Source organism: Filicampus tigris, chromosome 8, assembly GCF_054856515.1.
Source record: "Filicampus tigris isolate MCC_2025a chromosome 8, RoL_Ftig_1.0, whole genome shotgun sequence".
Taxonomy (NCBI): Eukaryota; Metazoa; Chordata; class Actinopteri; order Syngnathiformes; family Syngnathidae; genus Filicampus; species Filicampus tigris.
The window spans coordinates 3,426,942-3,433,072 of record NC_141224.1 but is presented as its reverse complement, the minus strand read 5'-3'; positions in this window follow the sequence as shown (position 1 = coordinate 3,433,072).

Genomic DNA, 6,131 nt, shown 5'->3' with positions numbered 1-6,131 from the left:
TATGGGCGGGGCATACGTTTCCAATGCCCGCCTCCTGGGCTGGGAGTGGGATTGTTTTCAACAGTTGCGGCTCGGGATTGGGAGGGGATGGGATCATGTGCAAGATTTTGGGATATGGGGGGGGAAGAGCTGTGCGGGAGCACAAAGCCCGTCACGTGACTGGCGGCCTCCAAAGCAGCAGAGCGAGCACAATAATGGAGAGCAGCGACAGCCCGGATAAAATCAAGTCCGACTTGAACAGCAAAGTCAAGAACAAGGACCCATGCGTTCAACTCAAAGACATTCAGGGCAAATCGCCATTTTGTGTCAAATTCGCCAGGATCGAGTGCTACGGCGTCGACACCAACTACGTCGCGTGCAAGACGTGCTCGGTCCTGGTCAAGTACACGAGCGAGTCGGGCACGAGCGGCCTCATCAGGCACAAATGCCAGACGCCCAAGGCTGCCGACGAGCAAGGCCAAGCAAACGCAGCGACCCCCAAACGCAAGTGCCCGGCGCAAGGTGTGTTCGCGCGCCTGGCGGCCACAATCGCGCGCATGTGCAGCCAGGATCTGCGGCCGCTTTCCTTCGTGGAGGGGCCAGGCTTCGTGGCGGTTGCGCAAGAGCTGCTCGAGATCGGATCGAGGTTCGGAGGCAAGTTTCCGGTGGAAGGCATCCTGCCGTCTGCGCGAACGCTCTCGCGACACCTGCACGAAGCCTACGAACAATTAAAAGGGCGTGTCAAGGACGAGATCCGACAGGTACGCCGCCGCCACCTTCTTTCTTGTTGTCTTTCGTAGCGGTGGGCAAGACACGTTTGTGTGCAACCTACTGCTACTGCGTGGACAAGGAATGCTTACTGGCCCATTCAAAACATTAGAAAATATGCAAACCGTTTCCTGAAGTGGTCTTGAACAGGGGTCCCCAACCACCGGGCCGCGGACCGGTGTTCGGCCAAATTGTCCTACCCCATCGAAACTTCCTACCTGATTAGACAGCCTACCCCTCAACCTAACCCTAAACTCAACCTAACACCACCTCACAATCGCCTTGTGAGCATGCGTGTGCAACCACACTAAGCATTGGTAGGAAGTCTCGATGAGTAGGAAGGAATTTCTGGTGAAAGAAAAAAAAAAATAAGTACAGTACTTCCAGTTTATTTATCATCCGCGGCTGAAAGTATTTTATTTTGAAAAGTAACTGTCTTCTCTCCGTTACATACATAACTCATGTCAAGTTGTCGTGTAACGCTAATATTAAATGCACAAGCTAGCAAATGAGCAAAATAAACATATGTGTTTGGAAAGTTCCCCCAAAAATTGGTGGATTTTGAGGCTTAACTCATATTCCACAAATGTTATATTAATCCAAATGCTTTGTTTCAACTAACGGGCCTGCATAGAACATATTTTTGTCAAGAAAAAAACGAGCTTGTCTTCTTGTCTTTAAGACTCTAGAAATCCGAAGGTTGACCTCATCACATTTCAGGGGCTGCAATCAAAAAGAAATAAAATACGACATTCCTTAAAGCATCTCATGGTCATCGCGTTTTAAGGACATTTTTCAAATGTGGGCTGCAAGTCAACTTTACGTCTCAACCATTTTCTCTTTTCTGTCTCCAGTGTCAGGGGCATGCTGCGAGCGTGGACCTTTGGACGGGGGGCAGGACAAACACTCGCTTCTTGACTGTGACGGCGCACTACATCCACGAGTGGAAGACGGTTCGCCGGGTCTTGGCCACGCGAGAGGTGGCGCAGGCTGACCGCGTCAAAAGCACTGCCGAGCAAATCCTTCAGGTGGGGGGGGGGGCGCTATCTTTCTTCTCTCGGGATCCTCCTGCATGGAGCCGTTGCACAAAATTCTGTTAGTTGGATGCTAGGATATTTTTGAAATCACTTTTCTTGACCTGCTTTGGGGATTCCCGCGAGATGGGAGTCAACTATCTTAATCATGGGATTAGCACAGTAGAGGATAAAAAATGCACAGGAGCAGATGGGCTTATCTGTAGAAATAACAAAATAACTTGGACAGATGCGCAGCCATTTTGAATGTAGCTGACCTCCAGAATGGGAGCAAGAGTCAAGCAGGACAGGAGTGGGAGTTGTTTGTTTTTAACGGCAGCGGGATGGGCCAGATCTTTTTTTTTTTTTTTTTTTTTTTCCCCCCTGTGGTCTGGGATAGAATTTTTTTCTGTGTTAAGTAGGATGGGACAAATGAAAATCCCCTCCTGTGTCACTGTCTATTCTGGATGGAGCCAAAAGAAACACTTTAGAATTTTCTTTTTTCCCCACTGGGCTTTTATTAGTTATGACAAATCTCTTCATGCACCACTTAAACAAAGTCAAGTCAAATTTATTTCTATAGCCCTTAAAGTGGACGTCAACCCAAACATATTTTTTTTCCAGAATATCTTCTATGCAGGCCCACTAGTCTAAACACGGCATTCTGATTAATATTACGTTTGAGGAATACGAGAAATCCATCCGTTTTTAGCGAGCTCAGGGGGCGGCCATTTTGTCACTTCTGTCGAATGGAAATGACATCAAAGTTGCTCAGGTAACGACCAATCATGACTCAGCTTCAGAAAACAGGTGAGCCGTGATTGGTCGTTACCTGAGCTCTGACCAACTTTGATGTCATTTTCAGTCGACAGAAGTGACAAGATGGCCGCCCCCTGAGCTAGCTAAAAACGGGTGGATTTGTCATATTCCACAAACACAATATTAATCAGAATGCTGTGTTTAGACTAGTGGGCCTGCAGAGAACATATTCTGGGAAAAAAACAAGTTTGAATTGACTTTCTTGTTTAATCACAAAAAAGTCTCATCACATGTCCACAGTTGACAAATATTAACAAAGTATTTCTTTGATCTTACCTGTTTTATTGCTTGTTATTGTTTTTACTGTTGTCTCCCTACACCGCAAAGCAAATGTCCCCGCTGAGGGACAATTAAAAAACAAAATCCTCTTGTGACTTTGAATGTAGGAATTTGGCATCCTGAGCGAGGACATTGTCTTGGTGACCGATGACGCTTCGGACGTGGTGGCCGCCTTCCAAGATTACACGCGACTTTCCTGCGCCAGCCACAAAATCAACTCGATCCTCCGACACGTTTTTGACTGCCTGGATGAGAAGAACCCGCTGCACGGGCCCGTCGTCAATCTGATGGACGGAACAAAGGCGCTCGTCGCCCATTTGAAAGGCGAAGGGTAAGACAAGCATGTTCGTTTGAGAAGGCTGGCAAAATCTGACATAAAAAAAACAAACAAAAAACTTGATCTCTGTTTTGAACTGACATATTTTGTCCGGGAGGTCAAAAAGAATTCAACGTGTAACCTTCAACTGTACTTGGAAAGACTGTCAAGCTTCCCCAGCGTTGGGGCTAACGGACTCGCTTGACTTTTAGACTGGACGAGGAACTGGAGCAACCTTTGGAGCTAGCGGTGGAAACCCGATGGAATTGCAGACTTGCCACGCTCAAGTCAGTCAACGACGCTCTCAAGTCGGGCGAGCTGCACGAAATCCTGCTGGGCCGCAACGAGCTGCGTTTCCTTGACGACGTGGACGCCAAGCTGCTGGATGACATTGTGTCGCTGCTGGCGCCGTTCGAGGAGGCCGCGCGCCACCTGTCGGCCGACGCGCCCACGCTGCACCTGGTCCTGCCCACCAAAGTCACCCTGCTCAAGGCCTTGCTCCAGCACTACCAGCACGACACTCCCCTGGTGACCGAGGTATGCCAACATCTCGTTTTTGGCCTCTCTTGAATTCAAAGACATTCCAGTAAACGCCGCCTCCATCACGGGCCTCACCTTCCTCACCACCCCTGCAATAAGAGTCAAATCCGCCATATGGAAGTAGAGTGGACCCCCGCACGCTCCTGGTTCGGCACCCGCAGGGTCGCATATACGCAGATTAAAAATAAAACATAAAAAATCTGCAGTTTAGAAAAAAAACATTTCCACATTCCTCTCTTTTTTTTCTTTGAATGCTTGATTTTTTTTAATTTTTTTTTTTTCATTATTATTATTTTTTTTGGAAACATTTTTTTTCGGTTTAAATTTGGATTCAATTTCTCAATGTATGTTTCCAATGTTTGTATGAGAGGGTGAATTTTTTTTCAGGAATATCGCAAGATTCCCACAGAATGGGAGTCACCCTTTTAAAGTATGGTCTGGGACTGGTCAATGATGCGATTTTTTTTTTTCTGTGGGAGTGGAATGGGATGGGAAATTTCTACGTTTATTTCTGCATGGGCGACAGGTCGTTTTTCTCTCTTAAATTCAATTCGTGTCCATCCTCTCACCAGGGGCGGAGCCAGAACGTGGCGAATGGGTGGGCCTGGAAAAATCAGGGTGGGCCTGAATATTTCTCTCACTGGGCACAATCCTCCTGTCCCGACACATTGTATATATCGTCGCTGTCTTGTGAAAAACACCTATCTCCATTTTTTTCAATTGTTCTTATTTTGACATGATTGGTGTTTCCGTGTTACAGACATGGCATTAATGTGAAAATTGAAAAAGTTTCCAAAATTGGACATACGTGTTTTTCACAGGACAGCAACGATATTCAAATATAATGACAAACTGAATAATAAGAAGTTCAGATCTTTCTCAGACAACCACAATTATGCTATTCTTAATATTCAATAAAACAATTCTAAGATAATTTACAAAACATTTAATAGTCAATATTTTTTCAAAATGTTCTTAGTCTATATTTCTAATGTTTATATTAATGCTTTGAGTGCATTATTAGTGTGTTGTTACCAATATTTGTACGTTTACTTGCTAACTCATTTTGGTGGTATGATGACTTTCCCCATTACGGGATATAATTAAGACATTTACATATTGATGTGGCCTGTGCGGGTCCCATCATTAGAGCAGTACCGTATGTGAGGTCGTACGGTACATCGTGGATACGATATCAAGCGCCTGTGGTGCGATATCATCCTCTGTGCCTTTTATGGCTCCATTGGCATTGCAGCTGCAGCGCGAATCCTGACGTATCTTTTTCACTGTAAAATGACTGGTATCGGTACATAATATGTTGTCAGATATCAGCCAGCCCGAATGCTAATCATGAGATATGTTGCATCTTGTCTTGCTTTGTGACTAGCTTAAAGTGAAGTTAGCCCAGGCAGTGGACTCCAAGTTCCAAATTCATCCGTACCACAAGGTGGCCACCGCTCTGTGCCCTCGCCTGAGGACTTTCTTGAGGAAGAACCTGAGTGCTCAGGAATACGAGGAGGTCGTCAGCACCCTGGTGCAGCACATAGAGAAATCCCAGGCGCCAGAGGGACTCGCATTCGGTGAGTCACACGCTCAAATAAATACAAACACTCAGACGCAATTAGTTTTCTGATTTGAAATTGTACTGTTCTCTTTTATGTAAATATTGTCAATCCCGGAACACATCAATTGACAAAAGCTTTTCCCTCACTAAATGGACATGCATACATTATACGCACGTGGACAGACTACAGGCGGACATGGGATATTTACTTTTGCTCCCTCCCAATCTCAAGTGTTTTAAAAAAAAAAAAAAAAAGTGCTGCTTCCTACTCCCGTAACTCTGATCCCGACCTATTCCCATCCCATGACACAATTTGACGCAGTCCCACTTTTATCCTGGTAAAATGACTCCAAAGCTGCGAGTGAGAAAGGCCACCCCCCCCAAAAAAATGCCCCGCCCCCAACTATGACGCCGCACCGACTGTACCAATGCAGTCTTTAACTCCGTGCTGAGGGCAAATTTGATAGCAGAACAGTGGTTCTCAAACTTCTGACGCCAAGTACCATCAAAAAGAATCCGTAGCGCTTCAACTTTCACTATCCTCACAACATTAAAATACAGTAACGTAGTAGGCCTTTGTGTTCATAAGAAAGGAGGCATGAGTTTGGTTTCTGAAAAGTATTCATATTTTGGTTAGCCACGCTAACATTATGCTGTACTTCAATGATCCGCTAAAATAATACATACTGGAAATTACAATGTACCAGTAAACTATACCTAAAAGTTCAATTGTATTTTTTGGAGGTGGAAACAGACATTTCAAGAAAAGAAGGTCAGTCGTAGGAGATTCAAGTTGTCATGTGTTTCCGTAAGGTGCCCGACCCCGAGAGGCCTGCGAGGTTGACGACTTCTT